Consider the following 12,997-nt stretch of genomic DNA (forward strand, 5'->3'; position numbering starts at 1 on the left):
TGAGGAGATTTTGTTGAAAATTATAATTGGGTTACAATGTCATGTGATGCAACGTGACTCTTGTCAAGTTTGTGTAGATATCTGATATATATATCTATGTGACTGTAATATCTGGATTGTAGCCTAATAATAAACAGATTGAATGCTTCAGTTCACCTTGAAATTGGGTAGTATAGTATCTGAAGCGTCATGCTGTACGGTTCCCATTCATATGTGCCGGTGTGTTTAATTGGTTGTTACCACATCTAACCAATGTGACAGCTATTAAATTACCCAGATCAGTTTCTTCCAAATCACATTATTATCTCATCCCACCAAACCGAAAGCGAATGGAAAGTGAAAAACGGTCTGTGATACCACTTGCTGAGACCTCCCCCTTTTAGTGGTGTACTCAATGCTACAGTTTCTAATAGTGTGTTGGCTTCCATGCACTTGTCAGCTCAACTCAAGATGAATTTGAATACAGATCCATCATTTGTATGTCACACTGTGGTGAACCAGCCTCGTGGCACACATCAAACGCTGAGGGGAACGATATCAAGACCGACACCACAGGGAGCCAACCAAACGTTTTTAAAAAAGCGTTGAATTCCTCCCTCATTTTTGTCTCCCTGACAAATGATGTGTGTGCCGATTCCGTGGAAAACAGGAGTGAGAAGGAGCAGCTCAATAAAACCAAGAAAAAAAAGTAGATGAAAAGATAAATGTGACTCAGAGACGTGCAAATGAGGGGATGGAGGGGAAAGAAGCCGAGATGGAAATATCTCAGAGTACACCATTGGGTGGATGGGCAGCATATGAGAATATGTGCGTAGGGTGATAACAGAATCCCCTACATTGGCAAGTAATGATTAGATCATCGGCATTTAAAGAGTCGGCATTAATTATCAGCAATTGTTTGTCAAAGCTGGCTGTTAACCATAATGAATTACTTTTAGAAAATTGAAGTCAGAAGAAGCAGGCCACAATCATTAGATTCATGTATTATGTAACAGACTGCCATCATATCGCCTATGCTTAGCCACCGCTACCAGAAATCAAACATTACCCTTTGAGCAATTCAGATAATGTAATCATATCTGAAGGGAAAGCTTGTTAGCTGGAAGAAATATCAGCATGTTTTATTGGTGAGACTTTAGTCCAAGTGAAATTAAAGCAGCCTCCGCCATGTAGAGGGACGTACACACAGACATGGGTTTGGATGGAGATGGTGGGTGGAAAACAAGGCTTTCTTTGAGCAGACTTTAATTAGCAATGTTCATAGCTTGGCTGCGTTCTTTTATGATTGGACCACTGAAAGCCTTTTTGTTTGCCTAATGAAACACATTGAGGGGTATGTTCCTGAATTAAACTTTGTTTGTGTATGTGTGTGCAGACGCCAGCAAGCGTGTGTGCCTGGGCCCATTTCATTTGCATGTATCTGTTATACGGGTGGGTGCCTAAACTCTTTTTGGCATATTAGAGTTCCATTGGCAGGGATAAGAAGCTGAAGCAGGACACGGAGATGAAAGACATTTCCAGCGTTTTGTTTTCCCTCCGTTACAAAATAGTTTTGTTAGGCAACCATTACCATAATTGCTGAAAAGAGGGTCAAGTATTCGTCTGTCCTCCTTTATAATTGACTATCGTGTCTGTGCTTTAGTAATCTGAAATAAGATCTGTGGTTGAGGGCAGCCCAACCTCAGACAGACCGCATCAAATGCACAGTGTTCTGCTGGTTTCAGTGGGATCCCTTCATTAAGACATTCAACACAAAACCCTCCCAATGATCTGAGAAACTTTACAGAGCATACTTGTCATATTATTTCCTGTTAATCGACTATGTAAACATAATGTATGGCGTCTTCCATGGGCCAAGACAAACAACGAATGATTAAACAATAAGAGCATTAATGTTAAATAAATGTGCTTCTAATATCAAAGGTTTTTCAGTAGTTTAAATGTATTAATAAATGAAAGATAAGAAATGCTTCTAATAGTATTTTAACTTAAGCTGTATTACTTAGTTTTCAAAAAAATTCATCAAGAAAAAACAATAATATGAAATAATGATCACCTTAGGGTATAAGGCAGGCTAATATTGATTCCTTATTGTTTAGTAAAACAGTAATACCAATGAACCCTGTATCTTACTGTTAAACGTCATTGATGATTGGGGGGGCTGTGGCGCAGTGGATTAGTACGTTGGTGTTGGGATCAGGGGAGCACAGGGTCAAACCCCACTGCAGTCAGCATGTCGTTGTGTCCCTGGGCAAGACACTTCACCCCAAATTGCTCCTGTGGGGATTGTCCACAGTATTGAATATGGAAGTCGCTTTGGATAAAAGTGTCTAACAAGTCAAATGTAATGTAGTGTTTTTTAATAGAATTCCACGCAGTCTTAACCCTTCTCTGGAATAGCAATGGACCACTGAACCTATGAGCAGGGGTCAAAGTTCACATTGGATAGCTTTGTGTACCGTGAGCAAGAACAATGAGTTCTTTAGCAGAATTTGTTCTGCACATGAATACCTCCGAACAGTTAATTGCTACCATGGCAACAGAACAGAGAGGGAAAGTGACATTAAGGGAGCTGTCTGCAAGAAAGCGATCCTTCGCAGTGACAGTGTGAAAGTGTGTGTGTAAGTGTGTGTGTGAGCATAGGTCAACATTTTCTCCGTATCACCACACAAGCCATTCATTGTTGACAAAAGCACTCTTGTGCTGCAGGATTGGGGAAAGTTACTAATGCTGGCAAGATCAGAATCTTAGTCACATTGCAAGGCGGGGGTGGGCTTTCACATTGGAGGGAGATATGGAGTTGAAGTCATCGTATCTTGCAGTATCTAGGACTATAAACTGGGGTATCAAATAAAAAAAAGAGATTACAATTGGATTACTATCTCTTAAATACCAAAGTAAACTATGCTATCAAGTTTAGTTTTTCCAAGTACATGTAGTTAACAGCATAATAAAAAGTAAAGGTTTTTAAATACAAAAGTATGTATTTTTTGTTTTTATTGTAGGGCATATTGAAGAATCATGCATGTAAAAATAGAACTGGATAAAGTTTTGGATGCAGGACGCCGTTCATTCCTAGAGTTGTTCGGTGACGCATGAAGCCAAAATGGGAATAGAATTACCTGCATCAGTCGTTGATCTTCCACATTCATGGGGCTATGACACAAGCCCACTAGCGTTTCCTTTACCACACCTCCTTGCCGCCAAGTCCTTTTTTCTTTGGCGAGTACCAAGCTTGGCTTCAATGGCCAACACTTTTCCTGGGGGCTTGACTAAAGTCTACATCCGCGCTTGCAGCTCTCTGAGGCTGCACAGTAGTGCCATGAGTTAAACGCTCTGTATGCTAATATGCTCCAAGTAACAAAGCTAACACACTGAAGTTTAGCAGGTAGTATTTGCCAGATCTACCATTTAGGTTTGGTTTTTAAGAATGCTAACATTTGCTATTACAACTGTGCCAAATTTCCGAGCAATCCATTCAAAAGTTGTCAAAATATTTCGCCAGAAAAACTGAAACGCGCACTTCAGCAACAAGTGTAACAGATTCTAGAACACAGTTGAAATTAAGAATAAAAACAAGCTCTCAGATAGACGTGAGATAATAAAATACATAATTGGAAATACAATGTGAATGTACATTGTGTTTATTGATAGGCCAAAGCAGCCTGGCAGGTGCCTAAGCTCTGTCTGGCTCCTATGTATGGACACCCTGTTTGTGCTATAGGTTAAGAGTGATATGTGTTGTCTGTGTATAGGAGCACATGGCCTCAAAGGCACATTCTAGTTCTATTAGTACAAATCAATAAATCACTGAATCCTAAAACACCAGGAAAATGAAAGAGAAAATATTATAGACGATAGTCGGCCGGGATATCCTGAGCGGGCCTCCAAGGGGATTGCATCATCCCAATGTGCCTGCTGTGATGATGTTATCGGGGACAGCTGCATGGGGTGGAGCCAGGGGTCGAGGCTCTCAGGGAGCCAAGAAGCAGCCAGTTGCCAGCAGATCCCCTTCACTGAGACCCACCTGCTCCGCATGTCCATTTTCCCTCTAAACCCCTCAAAGGGATTCCCTGAGTCCTCTTCTATGTCCACTGGCCTCCCGTGTCTTTGAAGTCATGATCCTATGTGTTTTCATGGCATTGAAGTCCTTATCCTATGGTCGTGTTGTGTCATGTGTTTGATCCAAACGTTTGTTTGAAGTTTTACAGAGAACTCTTAAAGTATCCGATGGGCTCATGCCAAACATTAGATCTATAGACCAAGGCAATTATTTACAACCAACGATGATCCAAAACCAATCTCTCCTGAAGTTTATTTATGAATCACTTTTTCTCACACAACTACACTTTATGGGAAGGGACATTAGCGTCAAAAGTTGGCAGTAGTTGGCGTGCAAAGGGCAGTCCTACTAATTTAATTAAAAGCCCTTGAAGAAGAAAAAGCCTAACTTAATACCATCAATTAGGGGTTGCTCTGCCATCTGACTAAAATCCCACACCCCGTTTGTGTGATTCATACAGGAAAATATGCCTCTGTCTTTCGAGGTCAACCAACTCTTTGGAGAAGCTGGCTCAGGGTCAGGAAACAGTAGTTGAGGGTGTAGGAGTGGGAACCAAGGCAGTAGGGCCGCGGGGTTGTCCCACTAGATAAGCCATAGCATGAGGTCATTTTGAATGGGAACTCGTGTATTTTCATCTCAGCTTATGGCAACGTCTTTATAGTGCAACAGCTGGTCTTACGAGGAATCTGTCGTAGCAAGAGAGAAAAGGCTATACGAAGAAAACGCTTGTCAATTTCATATAAATGGAAAACCTTTTCTAAAATGTCTGTTATACCTTTGATTCTGTGCCCACTGTCATTCTGTAAAATATTTTTCTAATACGTACTTTTTGGTGTTTTAACTTGATGATAGAACATTGGTTTATGATGTCTTTCAATGACTTGGATTCTGCCTTTTTTGAGAGAGGGCAATGAAAAAAACCTGCGAAAGAAGGTTTCATTTACAAGGTCAAAACACTCATTTCTTCACACCTGTGGGAACATTTAGAGGTCAGTTACGCAATAAAAGTCTCTATCCAACTTAATCTTTCTATTAGATCTATTTGTGCTCTTATTGAAGCATTAGGCTTGACAAGACACTCAGACCGTATGTCCTCTGTCTGAAGTAAAGCACTCTCTTAGACAAGTACGTAGGAACCACTGATTCAAGGCCCTGTCAGATCTAAGAATTGATGGCAATTTGGCAGTTGAGTTCTGTGAAACTGGGCGCATCAGCACACTGTCAATCATCCATGTCACAGTTCAGGAATCAAAGAAATTGCATGAACTATCGTGCTTTATCAGAACCTTATGCGAACTGCTATTTCTGCAGCATCTTATATAAACTTACGACAGTGATGGCAGATACAGGCTTTGTTTTCGAGTGGCTGGGTGCACCCTGTAGTCAGATCTCTGCAGCGTTTCTCCAACAGAGCTCACCATGGAGACTAAAACGCTTTTTGGCTCAGGTTGAGCATTGATGTACATATGTAATGTCATTATTAGCGATGTTCCATCCTTTTGTAGTTAAATGGAAACGGCATGTGTGTTAGATTAGGTGGGCGAAGCATGCGTGGGCATCATTTAATAAAGTCCTCTGTCAATTTCAAGAAAAGTATTTATTTTCTTCAATGCTTTGTTGTTATCTACCGTACATATGTCTATTCCATTTGGCGTCATTTATAAAAACCTTTGCTTACTAAGTCTTGTGTGTTTTTTTACACCACACACTCTTATGTGCACTGGGAAATGTTCCCCTGTAGGCTTTGATAGAGAATATTATTGCATTTTGATTAGTCCCCACTGTTACCACAGCAATATTGCAACGCTGTGTCTCATCAAATATTTCCCGGGCTGAAATGGAAGAAACATTACATTTCCTGATTTTAATTTTGAGCGAAAAGTTGAACAGGGACATTGGCAGCCCAATAGAGGAGATTAAAATATGTATGACTTCACATTTCTTATTTCTGCGAAAAAGATCTGGAGAAGATTAGGCAGGAAGTATGCGGCTTTCCCTGAAACTTAATGTTTCCTCTGGGAACTGCAGCATTGTTACTGTTGATCAACTTACATTTCCACTGTGAACTGATATCTGCAAAAATGAGTTTAGTTTTAGGCATACAGAAGGATACCCCATTTTACTGGGACTTTTGTGATCTCCAGCAACATTTAACCCTGGCTGAACACTTAACATTTTTGGCAAAGAGAACTACTTTAGTTCTGGAGATGATACACCCACAGTATCGAATTGATCAGATTTCAACTCCTCTGTGTGTATTAGCAATTATTCATACTGAGAGCTGAGAAAAAAGGCCAGTGATGTTAAATGCTTCTGAACTCCTCTGCTTGAATATAAATTATATAACACATAGGTTTTGCAAGACAGAAGGTTTCTTGAAGCAATGGTTCATGTTTTCAAAACCAATCCATGTGTTCTAATTCCGATCCAATTATTTTTTGTTTTCCCAAAGGTCAGAGTCAGGGATCTCCAAATTGACCAATCGTCTGTCTCTCAAAGACCGTGTTGCCAAAGCCGAGAAGACTTCCACGAACCAACCTCCATCCTACAGGAGACGATCTCTCAGTCTGGACTGGTAAGACCAAAGATCTTCCCTCAATCTATCTAATAATGCTGTTTCAGGAATACATCTTGTGACAGTTTATTCAGGGGTGTCAAACTAATTGTAGTTCAGGGGCAACATACAGTACAGCTAACTTTGATCTCAAGTGGGCCGAGCCAGTAAAACCATAGCATTATGATTCGACTTATAATCTATCAGAATCGACAATGCCAAATTGTTCCCCTTGTTTCATTGCAAAAAAAGTAAATTCTGAGCAAAATCTTTTTAAAAATGTTATCATTTTACATTCATTTCTACATCTGTGTTGCAATCCTGACCATCTGAACTGACACACCACCATACTAACTAAAACTAAAAGAAGAAAGTAAAGTAATCCCCTTGCATTGTAAATGTTATTCATTTATACATATGTTACATATTTGTGAAAATTGCAGTTATCGTCTTCTCTGTATTTTTTTACACTTTGCAAAGTCATCTCTCGGACGGATTGGACCCTCTGGCTCCCGTATGTTTGACATCCCTGGTTTATTTTTAAACTATTTTAGATCTGAAACCAATGTACATGTCTATAAGGTTCCCATTTGGGGTTGTACAGATGAAAATGAAATATGACCTTATAGACTGGTAACAGAAGCAGGAATTTGAGTAGAATATGTCACGACTGAAATACACACAAATTCACAAGAGAGAGACACCATGCGGATTGCTGCTGTGTGGGGTTGGAGCAGAGAGTGGGCGTAGTGGTGATAGGGTCCTGCTCCGTCTCTGCGTCTGGGTTTCGCTGAACAGCGCCAAGCAGCTCCAGTGGCGCCGGCTCATCTTGCTCTTGTAAAGCTCCAGTCCTCAGGCAGCTGATGAAAGGAGTTTGAAAGCTTTCCATCACAAGGCTGCCTTCCCGTCCCCGCCCATAGGACTCCTTCCCAGTCTCCCCTCTTGTTGCTTAGGCCTCCACTCATTTATCTACCCATCCATCCTGCCGTCTGTCCAACTGGCTTCCCCCCTGAGCTTCCTGCTATGTATTCTTGGCTCTTCCTTTACACTTCTCTCGCCATTGGGAAAATAGTCTCAGTTAAAGCGGATCTCACACTTCCTTTGCACCTCATTTTGCCAAGTAAAAAACGTCCAAACAGTCACGAGTCTAGACGGTTTCCAGGTTTGTAATTGCTGTGCCGGGACTACAGTAGCTATTCAGTGGAGTCACTTTGCGGTTTGTGGAGCTACAGGTGTGGGACTCTCTGAGGTCCTATCCAGTCATGCTAGGGGCCGCTGTGAGGTCTTACGAGATCTTTTGTCGGCCTTACGAGACCTACTGTGTGGTCTCGGACCGACATGCGTTGTGTGGTCCACCGGCGAAATGTGCTGTTAAGTGAATGAGCGTTGGAGTGCATTTGCAGTGTGAGGTCCTTCACTTTAACAGCTTCGTGTTTTCTTCCCATGTTGCTGGAGAGGGGGACCTGGCCTTTAAAGTTCAGGTCCTGATTGATGTAGTCTGGTTTTAATGAAACACAGTAGGTAGATTGGACATGCTCATTTACGAGAGGGATGAGGGGGGCTCGGCTACAGCTGGATTCAGACTTTCTCCAGGGCGAGCCGCCGTTACAGGAGTGTGACTGGTCTTTTGTGACATAATAAACAAGGGACCCCAGGAGGAGAGATTCGAGGTTGTGGGCTGAGTCATGCTACTGGGAGGTGAAACGAGGTCGGTCCGGCTCCTGAAAAGACCAGCGCGGCTTCTCTGGAATGCACAGTCATCAACGCTGTCAAAAGGAAAACACGTGTGTTAGCAGCAGCCACCGAAAACACCCCATGAATCAGTTGCATATTTGGAATTTTTAGACATTTATTGCACTTCCTGTGGTCAGTCTAAACAGTTTGTCTTTTTGTTTTGTATTTGTAACGAAAATGCTATATTTTTCTAGGTTGTGTTAGCCAAGACATTCCTTCGACATTGTCTAAATATTTTCCGTTTTAAGTATTGTAAGTACCATGTTTGGACATTCAGGCATTTTCCTGATGTTTTAGCTTTCTGCTTTGGTATCGTTTTAGTATTGGTTTCAAGGTATTTAGGCGTGTATTCATATCAAAGTCATACTTTTAATATTGTGACAGCAATATATATGATATGCTCAGCTATAAGTATAGTTCAAATAAAACTCAAATGTGGTCCTGCAATTGTTGCTTAAGTGAATCTTTTGTGTTTCCAGACTGTAAAATAGCTAAAATATCTAAATGTAGTCGTCTACACCCTTAAACCAAGATTGAATTATGTTTATCCGCCTACTGCCCCCCTTCTTTGACACTTTTGACATCTAACTTTTTACAGTAAGTCACACAAGCAGTATTTGAAATACCACGCTGGAACCCTACCAGCAGCCGGCTGCAGTAAAGCAGTCTCAGGTGACCTAACACTTAACTATCTATTTAGTGGACCATTGCCGTTTATGTCGATTCAAGTCGGATACCCAAACAAACTTAGACTATTAAGGGAATTCTCAGCCAAGGCTGTCCATACACAAGCCTGAAACAGGAGCCGCTTTGTAGCTTTATCAACGTTTGCGAGAGTTGGCAGGGGCTTGGGAAAATGTGATAATAAAAGATAATGGGAGTGTTATTGTTATTGGTAATCATAGTAAAAGGCCTCTAGGGTATGGTTGGAAAACAGAGTAGAATCAGGGAGTCAGAGGGAGTTGTAAAGTGGAAACAAGAGGTTTGATTTCCTGAAAAAAAGTTATTGATATGTTTTTTCTTTGCAGGATACCATTAGAGGTCATAATTACAATCTACACCCGTGACGTCCTACGGTAGACAAATTCGTTCTTAGGAGATTTTCTATTCAATAATTCCTAATAAAAAGCAAATTTTCTCTAAAAGCCATTTGATAACTAACCTTATCTCAGTTTGCTGCTAAAGCTGCATATGGCTCAGGGAATTGTTTGCATGATGAGAACATTAAGTTCAATATCCAAACAAATACATTCAGCCAAACATAAAATCATGCTGCCTTGTTTCCTGACATGGACACATGAGACATCCAGTAGAGTCTGATAGTCAACACTGGGGCTATAAAGGGATGCTGGTTCTGTTCCAGCACAGGTCCAGTAAATAAGTCTTTTATTTCCAGATCCTCTCATGGTGACAGTTTGAGCCCTATGCCAAAACCCAGGAGTACAATGGAGAGGCAGCCATGTGTGTCGGCCAAGCACTTTTTGTATTTCCCATAACATTTCCCCTGCAGTATGCCTGGAGAGGAAACTCTATACCTAAGTACTTAAACATCAACGTGTGCTGTAGCAATCGGCGATCAAACCTTATCCACTTCATAAATACAAGTGGAAATGTGAAGTTGGTACCACACCAGTTCGATCGTGATGTGTGTGGCTGTGCAGTATGCGTCCCCTGAAGGCCCCTCAGCTCTGCCTGGTGCCACCCTGTCTTTAGGGATAACTCAGAGCTGACAGCACTCTTATGATCAAGTCCTAATATCAATGCCAGGAGAGAAACCAGCCACCCATTCCCGTAGTCAATATAGTAACACACACCCAAACACTGAGGTGGAAGAAGTACTCAGATCTTATACTAAAGTAAAGTAGAAATACCAGAGTGTAGGAATACTCTGTTACAAGTAAAAGTCCTGCATTCAAAATGTTACTCAAGTAAAAGTACAAAAGTGTTGGCATCTACATATACTTAAAGTACCAAAAGTACAGATGCAGATTGGTCCATTTCAGAATCACGTATCATATTTTGTCATTAAAATCTTTGATGTTTTAATGTGTGTAAAGCTGGAACACATTTTAATTATTGTATTTAGTGCTTGGTAGCATGTGAAGTTAATCCTTGAGTAAATGTACTTGGTTACTTTACACCAAACATACACACTCACTCGCGGTAGAAACTCATGTCTGATGTTCTCCTTGATATTCATGCTCACACACATACATGAGCAAACACACATTGTAATAGTTATGTTGGGTATGTAAAGGGAGAATGGGGGTTACCAAGTGCTAATCCTTGTGAATTCCTCACGAAGGGAATAAAAAAAAGAACATAGAGAAATCTCCAAAGTCTTGGAGGAAGAAAGAGGGCAATGCTCAAGGGGCCCGGGTGTAAAGTGCTTTTGGACAGTGTGCCACTCGCCTCATTTGGTTCTAATATAATTTAATATTCCCCACTCTTTTTCATCCTTTTCTTTAGATTTGTTCTCCTTTCTTCTTTGGCTGCGAGCTGTCAGTTCAAACAAAAGGGACAAATGAGGAGGTTATAGATCCCTATAATTTTTCTTTTTTAGAAATATCTACTCAGATCATACGGTTAAAGATCCCGACAGAAGTGAAATGATCCATGCTGGTGTTTGAATGTCTAACAATGTACTTCTGCTTTCTGGCTGCATTATAAAAACCTTATTCAGAGAATGTGTTAAAACACTAAAAAGCGTTGGCACCCATTACATCTACTTCAAGATGATATATAAACTGGAGGCAATATTGGGCTAGAAAGTTTACGTTTTTTTTCCAGTTTTATTGAAAGTACACTGACATGGCATAGTTATATACACACATCATATAGGTAGTGTAGATATGTTGTCAGTGTGCAGGTTTTACGTCATGGAAAATATGCACCATTATTTTGTGGCCTTAGCTTCAGTCCATAGACTCTATGGGCCGAAAAGACGAATAAAATGTAAACACTGAACATCTGCAATCCTATTATTACTCAGCAAACAGCTGATGAAGTACATGTAATATGACCAAAAGTATCAGTACTACATATTTAAAAAAAGATGACAGACTTCAGAACAAATCTGGTTATTTACGCTAATTGAGCTGTCCTGTTAACTTTGGATTCAAGCCGCTCCTTCACCTTTGATATTCATTTTCTGAGACTGAGATGTTTGCAAGATATGGCAATATAGATTTTAGTATACATGATAATAAGCCCTGGACTATCATTTTTTCTCGCAAACAATCACAAATACAGTACAGTATATATAGCCCCTCTCATGCAAACCCATTCACAAAATAGCTACAGACATGCATGCATCCACACACAAATACATGCACACACTCTCATACAAAGTCTTCTTGACTCTGGATGCTGTGTGCTGCACTAAGGGAGATTTATGAGGCTGGCTCCCTCTTGTCCTGTGTGTCTCCGACTTGATACTCTGGTTTCCTCTCCAAACTTCAACTCAGCACACAGACACAGAGAGACAGAGTGAGGGAGGGGGGAGGGGGTTAGACTTGGAAAAGAGAAGAAGGGGGAAATGGAGATGTCAGGGAAGACTGAATAGGTAAGAAGAAGAAGAGCGAGGGGGAAGAAAGTGAGTGATTGAAACTGAAGTAGGATTAAAAGATGGAAGGAGATGATGGAGGGAGACAGCAAGAGTGAATGGTGTTAAGAGTTTCTGAAAAATGGAGATGTCAGGGAAGACTGAAATAGGTAAGAAGAAGAAGAGGAGGGGGGGAAAAGTGAGTGATTGAAACTGAAGTAGATAAAATGATGGAAGAGATGATGGAGGGAGACAGCCAAGAGTGAGTGATTAAGAGTTCTGAAAAATGAACTGAAAAGTTGGAAAGAAAAGACGAAGTTATGAAATAAAAAGTATGGGAGAGAAAAAAGCCAGTTAATGGTGTGTGTGTGTGTGTGTGTGTGTGTGTGTGTGTGTGTGTGTGTGTGTGTGTGTGTGTGTGTGTGTGTGTGTGTGTGTGTGTGTGTGTGTAGAGACAGACCGCCAGTGGGTCAGAGGGCTAGCGTGGCTCCATGTGTTGCTTATAAGCGGATAAAAGACAAACGAAGCTCGGGAACTGCACCCCTCTGCCTACTCTCTGTGAGTGTGTGTGTGAGAGTTGTATTCAGGGTCAGAGGCAGACAGAAAGTTTGCTCGGGACCCAAGAGAAATGTAGTTTGAAACTAGTGTTGAGAAAATGGTTAACAGATTGAGATAGCAGGCTCAGGTAGAACAGACCTGGCCACCCACGCAATGGAACAGAAGTAAAGACTTACTGATGTCAGCCCAGCTATCCGTTGCTTTTTCTCTCTATTATTTAAAATATGTTCAATTAGCGGACGCCGGTTCCCTCATTTAGCTCATCCAATTTGAATTTGCCACAACCTCTGTTAATCAATCACCTTTAATATGTTCTGGTCTGCTGTCATCTGTCACTTCAGTTTGATTGACATGTCGTCATCCGTCCATCAGGAAACTCTGATCTTCATCTGGAGGCTCAATGTGTCTCATGCAGGAATCTACCATTGGTTCTTATTTTGTTAGTTCCCATCGATTTCTGGGATTCAACATCTTTTTTTTTACACTTTTACTCTTTTTCTAAGGTTATTAAGAAAACCCTAACCCTAGGTAACACTAATTGAGA

General features: G+C 40.9%; 2 protein-coding genes across 2 annotated transcripts in view; both read left to right on the plus strand.

Annotated features, from left to right (window-relative positions):
* LOC104958650 (receptor-type tyrosine-protein phosphatase U-like) overlaps positions 1 to 12,997 on the plus strand; it is a 71,374-nt gene that overhangs the window by 17,072 nt on the left and 41,305 nt on the right. The gene's annotated exons all lie outside the window — the stretch shown is intronic.
* ankfn1b (ankyrin repeat and fibronectin type III domain containing 1b) overlaps positions 6,522 to 12,997 on the plus strand; it is an 84,914-nt gene continuing 78,438 nt past the window's right edge. The window contains exon 1 of the mRNA XM_010786395.1: positions 6,522 to 6,638. The gene's annotated coding sequence lies outside the window, so the exon portion shown is untranslated. The remainder of the gene's footprint in view (positions 6,639 to 12,997) is intronic.

The sequence above is a fragment of the Notothenia coriiceps genome, unplaced genomic scaffold (assembly GCF_000735185.1).
Source record: "Notothenia coriiceps isolate Sejong01 unplaced genomic scaffold, NC01 NC01_scaffold00029158, whole genome shotgun sequence".
Lineage (NCBI taxonomy): Eukaryota > Metazoa > Chordata > Actinopteri > Perciformes > Nototheniidae > Notothenia > Notothenia coriiceps.